This window comes from Chionomys nivalis, chromosome 4 (assembly GCF_950005125.1).
Source record: "Chionomys nivalis chromosome 4, mChiNiv1.1, whole genome shotgun sequence".
NCBI classification, from domain to species: domain Eukaryota; kingdom Metazoa; phylum Chordata; class Mammalia; order Rodentia; family Cricetidae; genus Chionomys; species Chionomys nivalis.
This window is the reverse complement of record NC_080089.1, coordinates 39349378-39367754: the sequence shown is the minus strand read 5'-3', so window position 1 is coordinate 39367754 and position 18377 is coordinate 39349378. Positions and strand designations below refer to the sequence as shown.

The following is an 18377-nucleotide window of genomic DNA, read 5'->3' as shown; positions in this document are numbered from 1 at the left end:
TTGGGCTCAGGGGTCAGGATGCTGTACTCAAATCCTGTAACGTACTAGCTTGTGACCATACATATTGTTTTCAACTTCTTTTAACTTCTGCATCTCACCTATAAAACAGGGGCCACACAGGGGGGCCATTTAAAAATCCTTTCAATAAAAGCTCCTGCCACAAAGAGCTGTGAATATCTTAATGGAATAATGATGTGGGATTCCCCTCTGTATGTTATGAATATATTTTATTACCATTGGTTAAGAAAGAAGCTATTTTGGCCTATGACAGGGCAGAATATAGCAAGATAGAAAATCCAAGTAGAGATAGAGGAGGAAAGAAGGCAGAGTCAGGCAGATGCCAAAAGAGAAAGACACCAAAACCTTGCCAGTAGTCCACAGCCTTGTGGAGATACACATTAAGAAGTGCTTAGTTTAAGATGTAAGAGTTAGCCAGGAATGCGCTTAAGCCATTGGCCAAACAATGTTGTAATTTATACCGTTTCTGTGTGATTATTTGGTTCTGGATGGCTGGGAAACAAACAAGCAATCTCCATTTACAGAATAATCTACACAAAGCAAATGCATCCACAGCAATGTTTGACTAATGACACCCACTGTAACTGTAACTTTTATATTTATTTATTTGTTTTTATGTGTTTGATTGTTTTGCCTGCCTGTAGGTATGTGCACATATGCAGGTAGTGCATGTGGAGGTAGGAAGCCGCTGAAGGGTCCCCTAGAACTGGAATTACAGAAGATTGTAAGCCACCATGTGGTTGTTCGGAACTTAAGCCAGAATCCTCTCAAAGCCATGAAGCCATCTCTCCTGGCCCTGTTTTCAGTTTTCCATTACAGCTACCTCAATGATTTTTTTTTAATGCACAAGGGATGCAGCTTTAATGGAATTAAGTAGAGCCAAGCAAAAGTACTCAGAATATTGAGACAGAAATGGTAGGTACAGGGCTTGCTGTTTTGTCAATGTAGCTTTGTTTCTGGTTGATTGTGTTTTCAATTTACTCACCATCTGAGGACTCTAAGGGTGAAATAAATACAATGCCCAAAGAAAAGAAAAAAAGGACCAGAAAGCCTTGACTCCATGCCTTTTTAGTTTTAAGCTTCTTTCCTGCCTCAACTATTTGAAGCATAGATACAAACAATTTAACTTCATGTGCTTTCTCTCCCAAATGGTAGGTGCATTGAGGATTAGACACAGTTGTCACATTAGACACTGCAGGGCTTGGGTCCAGGCAGGGATGACTGTGAACTCTGATCAATTGTCATGAAAGGTTTGGACTACTGGCCAAGGGAGGAAGGGAGAATGTCAGTCCTTCCTGCATGGCTCTTGACAGCCCCAGAGTGCTGTCACCCTACCTGAGAGGTGGGTGATGATGGTTTTGTTAGAGTTCTTGTGGTCACTGGTGTTTGTGATGGGCAGAGGACACAGAGCTGACACGCGGCCATTCTATTCACACCCAGCTTCAGAGCAAAGGAAAGGAGAGGCTTCTGCTCAGTGCCTGGCTTTCACCACAAAGGACATGAGAGCCCTGCAGAGCAGACCCTGACTCATCAGCTGCTTTGCTTCTGATTGCTTGGATCACACTCTTGGAACCAGTTCAGCACTCAGCTCTAATGCCCTGGTATGTTGTCTGCATTGTGAATGAAAAGCATCGTGATGTTCCAAGCATTGGTTTGAGAGAAGACTGGGTTGGACCAGTTCCCAGGGCACTGGGTCTGTAGGAGCTCAGGTACCTGCTGTCCCCATGTGCTTCAGAGCACTGTGGGGCTTAGAGTATGCATCCGGCAATGGCGGCTGTAGGACCCGTTCTTCAAAAGACAGTCAGTGTTCACAGAGGCGCTCACTGTCAGGTTGTTTATTGTAGTGTTCCTTTAGTAACAAAGGACTGAAAAGAATCCAAGTGTCCACAAATAGGAAACAGTCTCAACAGACTGCGGTACAAAACCAAAAGTACGTGAAGCAAATTCCCAGCAAGCTTAGGGGCAAAGATGGCCGTTCCAGGAATGTAGGTTGGTTTACATAGGTTGGGGTTTCTATTTCTATTGTAAGCATGTATCATGATGAGAGATTTAGGGGCTGGTAAATGGCTCAGTGCAGTGAGAATGCTTGCTCTGAAAGCAAGGAGATCTGAGTTCAAATCTCCAGTACCCACATCAAATCAAAACATGGCTGTCATTGCCTATAACTCCAGCACGGGGAGGCAAAGATAAGGGGGTCTTTGGAAGTTGCTGGCCAGCCAGTCTAACCAAAAAGGGCAACTTTAGGGTCAAGGAGTGACCTTGCTTAAGAAATAAGGTAGAGAGCAACAGAAAAACACTGAACAGCCTCCTCTAGCCTCTATAGGAGCACACAAACAAGTACAGCAGTACACATAGACAGACAGACAGACAAACTCACACACTCACAGACACACTCACACAGACACACACACACTCTCACAGACACACAGACAGACACACACAGACTCATAGACACACTCACAGACACACAGACTCACAGACACACATACACACACTCACAAAGACAGACAGACACACATGGGGTGGGGGCGGGGCATTGATTTGTTCTGGTTCAGGGATGAATTAGTGAAAGGAAGTCGGAACTCACACAGAGGAAGAGAGGAGAGCATCCCTGAGAACAGGTAAAGCCTTGTACGAGGTAAGGATGGACGCAGAGCTACGTGAATGATGATTAGAGTCTTTACAGTGTGAGCCTGGTGCTGCTATCTGCATCCTGTTGAACTATTGACCAAAGAGAAATGAGCTGGGAATGTGTATGCATGGGGTGGCAGGTTTGCCAGGAAGCAAATGCTCACTTTTCGTGGTGGGAGTCAAATGGTGAACACAGAATAAAAAGCACAAGCAAGAGCTGGATGATGGTGGCACATGCCCTTAATTCCAGTCCTTGGGAGGCAGAAGCAGGTGGATCTCTGAGAGTTCAAGGCCAGCCTGATCTACAGAGTGAGGTCCAGGACAGCCAGGGATACACAGAGAAACCCTGTTTTGAAAACGAAATGAAACAAATAAATAACAAACAAACGAACAAACATCCACTATGCATTGGGGTTTTTCCACCGGCGGATGTGTGGCTCAAGCAAGCCTACATGTCTTTTCACCTCCTTGCGCTCTGTGTCTGAGTCTGGAAAAGGACACAGGAAGTGGTGGTCATCTTACCTGCTAGCCCTCTTCCCTAGCTCAGTAAGCGCCCAAGGCACACACAGGAAATTCTTTCACTATGCCCATTTTTACTAGAGTCTAATTCTGGGTGGACCTGAAAACACACGAGCTTCTGTTTCTCACCCCCAGGTTACTAAATAAAACAGGCTTTGGAGTCATTAAGTCTTAGTAGATATTTATGTCTAAATGTCAATTTCTCTGTAGTTAAAATGATTGCAGCAGAAGGCTTTGCTAAAGGGAAGAGCTGCTGCTGAAGTTTCTAGAATCAGCCTGGGAGGGGAAAGATGTGGGTGCATAAGGAGGAAAGGGGTGCTGAAAATTATACCAAAAATGTCCTAAAGGCAAATGCAGTCTTGTCTTTTTGTTTTTAATAACCTCTGATAAGAATAGATTCTCTTAAACTTATCACTGCCTGCCTACTTGTGTGTGTGTGTCTCACATGTAAGTGTGTAAGGGTGTACATCTGGGCATACTCAGGACCTCAGCTGTCTTTCTGCTGTTCTCCGCCTTATTGCTTTGTGATAGAATCTGTCACTGAATCTGAAACTTGCCCTTTTGGCTAGACTACTGAACCAGTTAGTTAGCTACTCTTGGGGTCCTCCAGTCTGCTCCCCCAATGCTGGGGCTATGGGAAAGCACAGCCATGTCGAGCCTTTCGCATGGACACTGGAGATTTGAAGTCAAATCCTCATGCTTGCACAGCATATGCCTTTATCCACTCTTCCATCTAAATTTAAAACCTGTCTGTTTATTGAGGTATTTCTAAGCCAGAGTTGTACTAATAACAAGGCTGTTCCACGGTGCACATAATGCCATTGCAGTGGCCCAAAATAAATGAAATTTCTAATCACTGAGGCTTTACAGTCATTGTCAACAATATGAAATGTTGGGAAAGATTATTTTCAGGTCTGTGACTTTTGTTTACATTGCATTTGTTTAGCTCTGTGAAGCTGTGATTCTTTGCCTGTCTAAAACACCTGATGGTCCTAATAAAGAGCTAAATGGCCAATAGCAAGGCAGGAGCAAGGATAGGTGGGGCTGGCAGGCAGAGAGGATAAATAGGAGGAGAAAGAGGAAGAGGAGGAGCAAGAGAACAAGGGGGAGGAGGACAACAGGGGCCGACCTCCCCCTCCAGCCAGCCATAGAGTAAGAATGAAAGTAAGATTCACAGAAGAAAAGGAAAAAGCCCAGAGGCAAAAGGTAGTTGGGACAATTTAAATTAAGAAAAGCTGGCTAGAAACAAGCCAAGTTAAGGCTTGACATTCATAACTAAGAATAAGCCTCTGTTGTGTGATTTGTTTGGGAGCTGGGTGGTGGCTGGGTCTCCCCCCCCCCAAAAAAAAAACCCCAAAAGAGTAAAAACAACCCACAGCAGTGAAATATTCTTATTTCCAAACGTAATTTGTAACAATCACAGAAACATGTGCTTGAGGTAAGCTCATCAGTGATTGTTTATGTCACGAGAAGACTAATTTCAGGGGGACAGCTGTTCATACAGTCTCCAGGCATCCCATCACAGATCAGTTACTGAGACAAAGAAAAAGATGCTTGTGAAATGGGTTGTGCAATTATTGGCAATGTCGAGTCTGATAATAGGACAAGTTACATATAATTTGCCTACTGGTGCAATCCAAGAGAACACAATACTGCCTGTATAGCATTCCTTCAAAAACTGTGTGCAGGGGCCAACGAGATGGCTCAGCAGGTCAAGGGGTTTGCTGCCAACCTGTGGGCCCTCATGGTAGAAGGCGAGAACTGAGGGCAAATTCTGTGGCCTTTGCAAACATGCTGCAGCAATCACTAACAAACTGCACTGAAAAATAAATGTTAAAAAATGTGCTACAGTTTGGATCTTAAAGGCTTGGTTTGTTAGCTTGTGGAGCTGGTGTGAAGGGTAGAACTCCTAAAAGCCATGGGCTGTGTCTGCAGGGGTGGGGGAGGAGAGTGAGAGTATTAACCGCCTAGGTCACACGAGTGTGTCCTTGAAGGGGATGTTGGGACTTGGGCCCCTTCCAATCTCTATTTTTGCTTTCTTGCCATCTTGAGGTGTCTTTGTTCCTCTGTGCTCGCTCTGTAGTGAAGTTCCATTTCACCATAGGGCCAAAGAATAGCGTTAACCTTACCTTGAAGCCTCTAGATCCGTCAGTGCCAATGACTATTTTCTTTTAAATTGGTTTTCTCATGTAATTTTTCACAGTGATGAACTGACTCGGACAATGTAAATTTCTTTTCCCTTCTTCTTCTTCTTCTTCTTCTTCTTCTTCTTCTTCTTCTTCTTCTTCTTCTTCTTCTTCTTCTTTTTCTTCTTCTTCTTCCTCCTCCTCCTCCTTCTCCTCCTCCTTCTTCTTTCGAGACAAGGTTTCTCTACGTAGCCTCAGTTGTCCTGGAACTCACTCTGTAGACCAGGCTGGCCTCCATCTCATAGAGGTCTGCCTGCCTCTTACTCCTGAGTGCTGGGTGAAAGGTGTGTGCCACCACCACTAGGTTTCACAATGTAAGTTTCTTGAGCGTGGTGATCTTAACAGAGTTACATAGGAGAGCACCTTTTGATCTTAGGAGGTATCTGCTCAAATATTTGTGGAGAAAATGTCTTATATGAATATTTTCTTCTGTGTGTTAAAAACAAGTATATAGAATAAAAAGTATAATGAATTCAATACTATGCGGCGATGGTACAACGAGCAGCTGTTATGCACTGAGTAGTTAGTTCTGCAGGCACTAGGGTACCAACAGGGAGCAAGCAAGCCAAATGCTTGCCTTCATCAGTCTGTATTGTTTTGAGGAGGAGAAAAATGCATCTTCCCGTACAGAGTTATAAAAGCTATCCAGCTTCTTCATCCAGACCAAGGCTCTTACTGTCTACAGTGTCTATTTTACATTCTCCAGAATGCCCTTGGCTACAAGGAAATGGCTGGCCTCCCATCACAAGTTCCCTTCTGGGGGACACCGACATGCAGTAATATGGTCTATAGCGTGACAGAGATGCCCATGTTCTCATCACAATATAGGATAACTCTGAAGGACCATCCCGACTCCAGAGTCCCCTTGAGCTTCCAGGGCAACTAGTGGCAGCTTCTCCCAAGCCAGGATCTATTCCTCTTTCTCTTCTGAAGGTGTTTCTAAGATTTGACCCAATTAACCCCCAGCATTCGGACCTTCCCTTCTCAGAATCCACCATCTTGAGTGGAAGTGTTTTCACTAGGTGACACAGGCCCACATTCCAAGTCCTCCAGGATGAACAAAGTCGTAATGAGCATATCTGCATCACGTCTCCACTGTTTCTTAACTGACAGGTTACTAGGTACGTTCTGGTTGACTGCCTTATAAACATCTTCCTCCTGCTGGGCGGTACAAGGACTCTCCCAAGTGGCACTTCGGTCCACACATTCGGGCATCAACGAATGGCACTTTATGCAATTCTGAATTTGTTTGCTTTATTAACGACACCTGCCTTTGGCACCTGGCGCTCATGTACAGGAACTAGATTTTTCTGCAATAGCCATACAGTGAGCATGAGGTTACAAGTACATGATTCAACAGAGGCAGTTAAAGATCGGAGAGCTGTGGTCTCAGGAAATGTGGGCAAATCCCTGGTACAGTCTGGGGGCAAGAAACAAGTACCCTAGACAAAACAAAAGTATTTGTCCTAGTTTGCTTTGTCTTGCCGTGATAAGACTCTACCCCAAAACAACTTGGGAAATAAAAGGTTTCTTTGTCTTACTTTTCCAGAGTACAGTCCACCACCGAGGGAAGCCAACAGGAACCTGAGGGCATGGACTAAAGCAGAGAAGATGGAATTACTGGCTTGCACTCTTTGGTTTATGTTCAGCTGTCTTCTTTATACCTCCCAGGACTGCCTGCCAAGGGGTGGCAGTACCCACAGTGGAAGGGCCCTCCTCCATTATTCATCAGTCTAAGAAAGTGTCACACAGTTGTACATGCCTACAGGCCAATCTGATGGAGGGGTTTCCTCAACTGAAGTCTTCTCTTCTCAGGTGATGCGATTTAGGTCTAAGTTGCACAGTGCTTTTCTAATGGTGTGTGTGTGTGTGTGTGCGTGCATGTGTGTGTGCTATGCCTATGTCTATACATGCTCACATTTGTGTGCAGGTACTTGTGCACACGTATGTGGGAGCCTGAAGTTTAACATCCAGTGTCTTCCTTGACAACACTTTCTTCATTGAGGCATATTCTTTTACGGAAACTTGCCAGTTCTTGCTAGTCTCTGTGTTGGGATCCCAGACAGATGCCACACCTGCCCAGCTTTTATGTAGATTCTGGGGATTTGAACTCCAGTCTTCAAGCTGTATGAAAAGGGCTTTATCATCTGAGTTACCTCTTTAGGCTCCCAGTTACAGTCTTGCCTTATGTCTTAATCCAGCTTCTTTACAGTCTTCACATTAAAAATTTGTTTTGAGCCAGGCAGTGGTTGTGGTGCTTGTATTTAATCCCAGCACTTGGGGGACAGAGGCGGGCAGCCTGTGAGTTCGAGGCCAGCCTGGTCTATAAGAGCTAGTTCCAGGGCTGGAGAGATGGCTCAGAGGTTAAGAGCATTGCCTGCTCTTCCAAAGGTTCTGAGTTCAATTCCCAGCAACCACATGGTGGCTCACAACCATCTGTAACGGGGTCTGGTGCCCTCTTCTGGCCATCAGGCATACACACAGACAGAATATTGTATACATAATAAATAAATATTTTAAAAAAAAAAAAAAAAGAGCTAGTTCCAGGACAGCTAGGGCTGTTACACAGAGAAACCTTGTCTCAAAAATAAAATTGTTTGAGACAGACTCTCAAGTATTCTAGGATGGCTTGGAACTCATTACTTCAACCTTCATAGTGCTGGCATTAGAGATGCAGGAACAGTACTTGGTACTTGGTGCTGAGCATCACGCTCAGGACTTCACAAATGGCAGACAAGTGCCTTACCTCAACTGAACTGTATCTCCAGTCGCAGGCAGAAAACTTTTAGCATCTTTGGGCCATATTTTACCTCACTTGTAACTTTTTTTTCTTAGTAGGAACGATAAAGCCTGCGGCAAATTCTCAGACACTGGGAGAGAAAAAGCAGGATATTCAATCTCCACCCTCCTCCCAGTTCCTCCTCCTCCTTTTCCTCTTCCTCTTTTTGATAAAAGCACCAAGTAGGACAGCCTTGGCAGATGATCATGGATAATGGGTCCACAAAAGCCACCCACCTCTTCCCACTCCATTTATGACTTTATTTCTGAAAACGAGCCGGAACTGGTGAGAACTGAATTCTGGCCTCTGTCTCTTACTCCATCTCCATAATGACCTCGCCTGCGGCACTGGAGAGAGAGCAGGGAAGTACTTACAGACGAAGACGTTCTGATCATCGCAAGATGCTTCCTGACAGTCGTGGGTGGGAGAAAATGATGATTCCGAGAACGATCATTTCAGTCTTCCTTGTTAGAGCACAGCAAGATGCAGGCAGTGGCCTTCCTTCGGGCAGCTGTCCTGGTGGATGGAAATCTGTTGATTCTCGAACCCCTGGCCCTGCTCTCTTTGCATGGTGGTCGGATCAGGTTGGGCAGTAGCAGCAAACTTTTTCATACCCCGAGGAGGGCAGTAGCATTCTAGTTCAGTTCATTTAGAACAATTGTTTCTGTGGGCAAAAATGACGATCACATCTAGTGCCTGTCAGAGGCCCGGGTTTTCCCTGAGAGTAGCCAGTTTGCTTTCTCGTTTTTTATCCTCTTGTGGCCACGCCCCTCACCCTAAAGCCTGGGAGCTTGCATGCCAGAGCCATCTGTAAGGCTAGAGGACAGTTTTCAAACGGTTTCTCAGGTTTACCTTGTCAAATTGGCAAAACAAACAAACAAACAAACAAAAAAACCAGCCATATATATTAAGCTGATGCATGTTCTAAGTTACAGTTCCTCATTTAAGGAAGCCAGGGCAGGAACTCCTGGAAGGAACTTGAAGCTGAAACTACAGAAGAACACTGCTTACTGGCTTGCTGTTGGATTATTTTCAGCTACCTTTCTTTTTAAAAAATAAAATAATAATTAATTTATTTATTTTGCATCCTGGCCTCAGCCTCTCCCTCCTTTCTTCCCACTCCCCTCCACCGCCTCCCCCTCAATCCATCCCTTCTCCATATTCAATCAGAAAGGGGCTGGAGATATGGCTCAGGTGTTAAAGGTTAAGCTCACAATAAAAAATCAGCCACTTTTCTTATGCAGCCTAGGCCCACCTACCTAGGGATGGTACTGCCCCAGTAGGACGGTCCTTACCATCAAATAGCAATCAAGAAAACACACCACAGATGTGTCGATGAGCCAAGCTGAGGCGGCAGTTCTTCATTTGAGGGTCCCTCTTCTCAGACACGTCAAGTTGGCAACCAAGGTTGCATTATTACAAAGTTGTGCTTCCAATCTCTCACGTCCAGGGCAGCTGGCTTTTCTCCCAGAGTAAACTAAGAGACAGAGAAAGTGTCCAAGAAGGAAGTCAGAGTCTTTTTATAATCTAATACATGAGTACCACATGAATATTTGTGGCTTGTGAGTCATTGGCCTACCCTCCATTGAAGTGGTAAGATTCTGAGGAAGGCACAAAAACCAAACATTGAGGATTGCTGGTGGCCAGATTAAAAGCAACTATTTCAGTTACTATATCCCAGTAAGGCATTCCAATAGACCCTATGCTACTCAATCATAGCGGCAAAATGCAGAAGGATTTTAGATTCATTGAGGTTAAACAACTTGCCTAGATCACATAGATATTCATAAATAATTAAAGAACCAGCTAAAATAATTTAAAATACTATTATAATAAATAACATATATACAAGTTTTCATAAAGAAAATTTAGGCCTCAGACGTTCTTTTTGTTGTTGTGACAGTCTTTGCAGATTACTGTGTGTTTGCCATGAGACAGTTTCCACAGTCATTGCTATAGAGCGTTTATGTCCTTAAATTCAAGTTACAACCTAATCCCCTATAGGACACTATACAGAGGAGGAGATTGGGGAATGGTTTGGGTGTGACAGTGGAACCGCATGAATGGAACTGCTGCTTTTATAAAAGAAAGTCCCGAGGACATACTGTGTCATGTGAGGACACATGGAAAGATCTCAGTGAACCATGAACTAGGACCCTAGCAGACATTGATATCAGACTTTTTTGTCGGGACTGTCGGCTCCCCAGTAATGACACAGAGACCTGTTATTAATTATGAAATCTCGGTTGGTAGCTTAGGTTTGCTTCTAACTAGTTCTTATAACTTAAATTAACTCATCTTTTAATCTACGTTCTCTTATGTGGCTGGGCTACCTTTACTCTGTACTGCCCACCCTGCTTCCTCTGCATCTCCTGGCATCTCCACCCTCTTCTTCCCAGCACCCTCCGTGCCTAGAAACCTTGCCTAGCTATTGGCCAAATAAAAGCCTATTTAGCTTTTTATTAAACCAGTCACAGTGACACATCTTCACAGTATACAAAAAGATCATTCCACAACCAATATATATGAGTGGTGCATACCTGTTATCCCAGAACTTGGGAGGCAGAGGCAAGAGGATCTCTGTAAGAGCAAGGCCAACTTGATCTACATAGTGAGTTCCAGTCTCATCCATGGTGGGACTCTGAGACTCTGTCCTAAAAAAAAAAAAAAGTAAAATAATTAAAAAACTATTTGATGTGTGTTAATTTTCAAAGGAGATTAACATATATTGCTCCAAAATATGCTACTTTGGCATTCGGGTTATTTCAAACTGAAAGCAAGCAAGAAACAACAAGTACAAGAGGAAGTCTCACCTGCTGCTTGTTTGGCTTGGAGCAGAGATAAATTTCCCTTTGTAAAGGTGGGGTAAATCTCTATAGTGAATGCATTACTCTCTCCTTGCACTGAAAAGAAAATGACTCATTTCTAGAGATAGAGAATATGGCTGTTAAATGAGAATGGCCCCCATGGGCTCGCTCATATGTTTGAGTACTTGGTGCCTAGTTGGTGGAACTGTTTGGGAAGGATTAGGAGGTGTGGCCTTGTTGGAGGAGGCATACCATTGGGAGCAGTCTTCCTAAGCAGAGAGGAGTCAGCTCTCTCTGCATTTTGCTTGTGGATTAACTCTTAGATACCTCTTCAGAGTCATATGCACCTATTACTATGCTTCTTGGCATGATGGTCATAGACTCTAACACACTGCAAATCCCATCCCCCATTGAACTTTTTCTTCTGTAAGTTCCTCAGTCATGATGTCTTATTACAGCAGTAGGAAAAGTAACTAAGCCAGAGCATCCCAATGAAATGTGTCTGCATAACCAGACACATTTGCTAAATTTAATCTTAATCCTTCATCAGAGCCGCATGCATTCCTAGTCTCAGTCTCATGGTTTAACAGAAGTTTAAGCTCTAGGTCTAACCACTACTGTGAGGTTCATTTCTTCTCTGTGAATGTAAATATTAATGAGAACTGTGCAGTGCTTTCTCCTGCCAGGCTTTCCCCCATATCCATTTGTTCTATCCTGCTCACATGCCTGAAGCAAACAAAGCAACAGCAAAAAGAAGATAAATAAAGAGACCCATGACACAGAACTCACTTTGGTGGTATCCTTTGAACTCTGATTCCAGAGGTTCACTGCAGCTCCCATTTTTTTTTTTTTTTTTTTTTTGGTTTCATGGGTATGAATATATTTTACGGACGTGAAAATATCAGGCATGCCCTGGTTTCCGCAATCCCAGAGTGTAAGGCTAGAATTTCCCAGAGACCAATTAACCAGCCACTAGCTCTCTTGCAAACATGGTCTCACTTTTCTAAAGCATTAACAAGAACAGAAGGCCCTACTATATGTCAGTGTTTATATGGAGCTGCTCAAGCTGAGCGACGATGGACACTTGAGGCTGAACTAGTATTAAAATTTAATTGGAAATGAAGATGCAACTTTTCTGAAATGATCAGTTGTCATCGGGCTCCCAATCTTAAGTGTGAAAATACGATTCTATTTACAGACACTGAATCAGCTTGTCTGCCTCCAGCCCTTCCTCTCTCCCATCTACTGCTGCCGATTCATCTTCCTCCACGGTTCGCCCTCTTCCCCTCCAGCTGAAAACGCCTCAGTTCAGATGGGAGAAGCTCCCCCAAGCCCACTTTACACCACAGCTAATGTGAGCATGGAGCATCATCCTTTCTTAATTTAACTTACACCATGTTGCCTGCCAAAGACGTGCCTGGCTTTCCTCCACTTACCACAGTCAAACCCTTCAGCCTTCACATTGCTCTCCTGGTCTCTGGGTTTCATACAGAACCATAGTGAAGTGAACGTCTTCAGGAAGCCCTGGGGGTGATTGTTTTATGATTGTGCTTAGTTTCCCTGATGAAGTAATCTGTTTTTTGTTTTTTTATGCACAAGTCATGGCTATGATAGACGTGCCTCACACGCTGGATGACGTGCACTTTGCATAAGAGTATTTTGTCAGTAATAAAAAGTAGACTCAGGAATTAGAGAGATGGCTCAGTGGTTTAGAATATGTATTGCTCTTGCAAAGGACCATTGTTCAGTTCCCAGCGCCCATTTCTTTTTTTTTTAAGAAGATTTATTTATTTATTATGTATACAACATTCTGCCTCTATGTATGCCTGCACGCCAGAGAAGGGCGCCAGATTCAGTACACATGATTGTGAGCCACCATGTGGTTGCTGGGAATTGAAGTCAGGACCTCTTGAAGAGCAGCCAGTGCTCTTAACCTCTGAGCCATCTCTCCAGCCCCCCAGCGCCATTTCAATCAGCTCACAGAGTGCCATTACTCCAGCTCCAGAGAGAAGTCTCTAGTGTTCATGGAATCTACATACATCATTAAAAATAAGTCTTTTAAGAGTAGATTCACGGTGCTGGCGAGATGGCTCAGAGGATAAGAGCACTGGCTGCTCTTCCAGAGGTCCTGAGTTCAATTCCCAGCAACCACTTGGTGGTTCATAACCATCTGTAATGAGATCTGGTGCCCTCTTCTGTCCCACAAAAATACATGCAGACAGAATATTGTATATATAATAAATAAATAAATAAATAAATAAAAATTAAAAAAAGAGTAGATTCACGTGAAACTTTTAAAAATGTTTTTAGATTTATTATTTTACATGTGTGAGTAATTTGTCTGTGTGTACGTATGTGCCCCTCGTGTGTGCCTGTCCAGGTCAGAAGAAGACATCATGGCTGAGGCAATTCTCCAGCCGCTCTTGTCTATTGTAGAATGGTTTGTGTGCATGGATATTTAGGTCACAGAAAGAGGAGGCGAAAGACAAGGAAAAGAATGTAATTGTGATGAAAATCGACACACGGCACCTGGTCAGAAATCATGAGCGTGCCCAGGCTCTCATAGTCCATGCTTGTCCGTATTCTCTGGCATCAGTATTAGGTAAGACAATCTCGCTTCAGCCCTCCATTAATGCAGCCAGTCTCTGTGAGGCTTCACTTTTGACCTCTGTGTGCGGCAAGGAGTTTGATGCCTGTTGGGCTGCTTACCTCGAATAGGGGGTTCTTGTTCTGATCTGAGGACTCTTGCTTTTATGTCTTAGATCTTGATTGACTTCACAATCATCTTCTTTGTCATCACGCAAGAGATGGGAGGGTCACCTTTCTCTTCCCTCCGTAGGGTGGGTGAGCATCCTCACCACACGCGGGAAGCTTTGTTTCATGTTTGCTTCCTCCTGAGAACCGTTTTTCATTTTGGGTCTATTATAATCCCTACTGCTCCTCATTTATTTCCTTTCTAGGTTATATCTTTAATCCCACAGGCTCAGCATTAAACCCAACATCCTGGCAGCAGCAGGCCAGGGCTTTAGCTGCTTTACATGGGCGACCATGGCAGTCTCCTCAGCATGAAACCGATGCACAGGGGAATCTCAGAATGCTCCAGAACAATGGAGGTTCTAAACTGATGGAGTGGTCTGTACCAGGATAGGGAAAAGCAGAGAACTGAGTGGCAACCCAAGCAATGTAGGAGAAGAAAACTCCAAAAGGAGCATCCTCCAAAAGAGGACTTGATTGCCTATCATGGGAAAACACCAGTTGAAGTCTGCCAAGATGCATGCATTGAGGTACCATCCAAAACGCTTAAAGACAGGCAACAGCATGTCAATGGTGTGCTTGCTGACTAATCTATGGTTCATCTGTAGAACTAATTATCAGGCAACTTTTTTTTTAAAAAAAATGAGAACTGTACTCATTGCTTTGGAATCATCTCCAATGATTATTTTAATCGAAAATGTCAAGGTTCAGAAGAAAGCATTTATAAAGGGCTAAGTAGATGAGAGAAATATTTGCATAGTTGTACATCATTATTTGTTTTTAAAGACAGTGTCTCTTGTAGCCCAGGCTGATCTCCAATTCTTTATGTAGCGGAGGCTGCCCTTGAACTCCCCATCCTCTTGCTTTCACTTCCACAATGCTAGGATTACAGGCACCAACTACCATAGCTCATGTAGATGGTGCTGGTGATTGAACCCAGGGCTTTGTGTATTCAAGGGTATTACCAACTGAGCTCCAGGCTCATATTCGTTTATGTTTAAGGTTAAAAGTACCAGTAGGAAAACCTAACGAAAGTTGGGTAACTTTAAGGGGATAGAGGAGGCAAGAATGGAAGCTAAACTTACCTGAATGTGGATATATTAGTTACCTGTGGGCCACTTAATGTGTTACTCCAAAAAACATAGATGCCTAGAACGATAACTGTATTATTTAGAAGTTCTGAGGGCCAGTAAATAGAGCAGCTCAGCCGGGTGGTCAAGTTGTTGACTAGAATTCTGGTCGTATGAAAATTTCGTTGGGGGCTAGAAGATTCGTGTCACATGTTTTAAACTTACTTCTTTGATACGCATGAGTGGTCTGCCTGCATGTATGTAAGGGCAGCACATGTGTGCCTGGTGCCCAGAGAGGTCAGAAGAGGACATCAGATTCCCTGGAACCAGACTTATAGATGACTGCGAACTACTATGGGGGTGCTGGGAATTGAACCCAGGTCCTCCACAAGATTAAGAAAAAAGAGCTTTATGTCACTGAGACATCTCTCCAGCACCCCCACTATGGTTTCTGGCAGGAGACTACGTTTTCTTACCACATGTTCTTTCTCTACATAGGTGACTTGAGCATCACCGTTGTTCAGCAGTTGCCTTTTCCTAAAGCAAGCAGACTAGGGGCTGAGAGAATTGCAGGGCCTTGCAGGCCTTGTCTCAGAGGGCTCCGCTTGTTACTCCATCTTATTTTATTTGTTAGAAGGTAGGCACTGCACCTCACTCACACCTAAAGTGAGGCAAATTTGGCTCCACCTTTTAAAGGTACATTAAAGAGTTTGTGGACATATCTTAAAGCTCTGTAGAACCCAGTTTCATATTTTGCTGTTTAATGTAATTATACAATGAGTAAAAATAAAAGTAAAATTCAACCCTTAAACATCAAAAGCAAAATAAAATTGACCTTTTGTAGGTTTTTTTTAAATTTATTTATTTATTTATTTATTTTTATTCTTTTTTAATTAAAATTTCCAACTGCTCCCCGTTTCCCATTTCCCTCCCCTCCTCCCACACATTGCCCCCTCCCCCCACTCCCCTCCCCCATCCCCACTCCTCTTCTCCTCCCCCCAGTCCATTCCCCCTCCCTCTCGATACTGAAGAGCAGTCCAAATTCCCTGCCCTACAGGAAGACCAAGGTCCTCCCACTTCCATCCAGGCCCAGGAAGGTGAGCATCAAAACAGGCTAAGCTCCCACAAAGCCAGTTCATGTATTAGGATCGAAACCTAGTGCCATTGTCCTTGGCTTCTCATCAGCCTTCATTGTCCGCCATGTTCAGAGAGTCCAGTTTCAACCCATGCTTATTCAGTCCCAGTCCAGCTGGCCTTGAAGAGCTCCCAATAGATCAGTTCCACTGTCACAGTGGGTGGGTGCACGCCTCGTGGTCCTGATTTCCTTGCTCATGTTCTCCCTCCTTTTGCTCCTCATTTGGACCTTAAGAGCTCAGACCGTTGCTCCAATTTGGGTCTCTGTCTCTCTCTCGATCTATCGCCAGTTGAAAGTTCCTGTGCCATTCTCCTTGGCCTCTCGTCAGCTCTCATTGTCCGCCACATTCCGAGAGTCCGGTTTTATCCCATGTTTTTTTTCAGTAGCAGTCCAGCTGACCTTGGTGAGCTCCCAATAGATCGGCCCCACTGTCTCAGTGGTTGGGTCCTTTTGTAGGTTTTTTATTACTCAGTTTTAGTTATGTGTATATGGGGGAGAGGAGAGTGTAGGCATGTGAGCGGGAGCACACATCTTTGCAGGAGGCTTAGGCAGTGCATCCCCGATGGGTTGGCATCACAGGCTGTTGTGAGTTACCTGATGTGGGTGCCCGAAACCAAACACAAGTCCTCTGCACTAGCAGTACATGCCCTGTGCTCTTAACCTCTGAACCATCTCTCTAGTCCCAGAAGTCCCCAAATAAGTGAACCTATGCATACATCAGATTGATGGTTTAAATGGATGTGATTTATTTTTCCTGATTATTCTTGTAGTAAGAACAGTTGACCTGAGAGCTAGACTCTCATGTACATTCGTGACTGGTGATCGTAGGAGCAGTGTTATTCTGCGCTCTCCTGAGCTCATTCATCCTGTTGGACTTTCCTGCTAAGTAAAGTAACTCTCTATCAGTGTGCATCTATTAGAAACTCTCAATTCTTCCCAAGTTAGCACCCCCAGTCACCATACACAGGTTACCAGTGTCAAACTTGATGAAGTCGGTTATTTTGCCCGTATCCAAATCAATCTGAATGGTGTCATTCACCTTGATGAGGGGATCAGGGTAGCGAATAGTGCGAGCATCGTGGGTCACCAGATGTGGCATTCCTTTTGTGCCCACAAAGACCTTTCTCACTTTGCACAATTGTACTTGGCCTCCTCAGGTGTAATACGATGAACGACAAAGCGACCCTTGGTGTCATAGATCAGATGGAAGTTCTCTCCAGTCTTGTCAATGCTGATGACATCCATAAGCCCAACAGGGTAGGTTGTATCGGTCCTGACTTTGCCATCAATCTTAATGAAGCGCTGCATGCAGATCTTTTTCACTTCATCGCCAGTCAGGGCATACTTAAGCCTGTTCCTCAGGAAAATGATCAGAGGCAGACATTCCCTCAGCTTGTGAGGGCCAGTGGACGGTCGAGGCGTTAGTTTATCCAGCATCCAATGCTTTGGAGCTGCTACACGCTTCAGATGTTTCTTGGGACCATGAGCCATGGGTGCGCTGGGAAAGTCTAGTTGTATTCTTTATGAGCACAGAGCATGCCTTTAATCCCAGCACTCAGGAGGCAGAGGCAGGTGAATCTCCTAGTTCAAGACTGGCTTGGTCTACAGAGAGAGTTCCGGAAGAGCCAGGGCTACGCATAGAAACCTTGTCTTGAAAAACAAAACAAAATAGAACAAAACTATAACGAAATCTTAAATTATTTTCAATAATTAAAATATTAATAGTATTATCCCAAAACTAGCAAATAAAACTATTTCTTTATGTAGTAAATCCTATATACTTATCATACTAGCTAGTTTTATGTCAGATTGACACAAGGTAGAGTCATCAGAGAAGAGGGATCCTCAGCTAAGAAAAAGGCGCCATAAAATCAGGGTATAAGCAAACCTGTAAGGTATTTTCTTAATTAGTGATTGATGGGGGAGGGCCCAGCTCATTGCCAGTGATTTCACCCCCAGGCTGGTGATCCTGGGCTCTATGAGAAAGCAGGCTGAGGAAGCTGGTAAGCAGTACCCTCCATGGGCTCTGCATCAGTCCTTCCTCCAGGCTCCTGCCCTGCTTCAGCTCCTGCCCTCACTGCTTTTGACGATGAACTGTTATATGGAACTGTGAGTGAAATAAACCCTTCCTCCCCAAGGTGTGTTTGGTCATGGTGTTTCAGCACAGCAATGGTGATTCTAACGGAGATGCTCACACTATCTTAATACTATTACATATTATTAGCTACATATGTAAGTTTTATTCTCAACTAATTATATGTGTATATGTACTCTCAAATGAATAATTTTGTTACTATATTAAGGGCTTGAATCTTTAAGCAGAAGAGGAGAGATAAAAATATAAAACTGAATGAGTCAAGTAGAAAACTCTATAATTTTAAATATGATTTTAAAATTAATAGAAATTAACTTCATACTTTCTTTTAAAATAAATATGCTCCTTGAGCGTGGTGGTGTGCAACTTGTGTGTGCAACTGT

The 18377-nt window shown here is 43.8% G+C and overlaps 1 pseudogene; it reads right to left on the bottom strand.

The window, feature by feature from the left end:
- Positions 1 to 16815: 16815 nt before the first annotated feature.
- LOC130873481 (40S ribosomal protein S4, X isoform-like) lies at positions 16816 to 17395 on the bottom strand (annotated as a pseudogene).
- Positions 17396 to 18377: the final 982 nt, after the last annotated feature.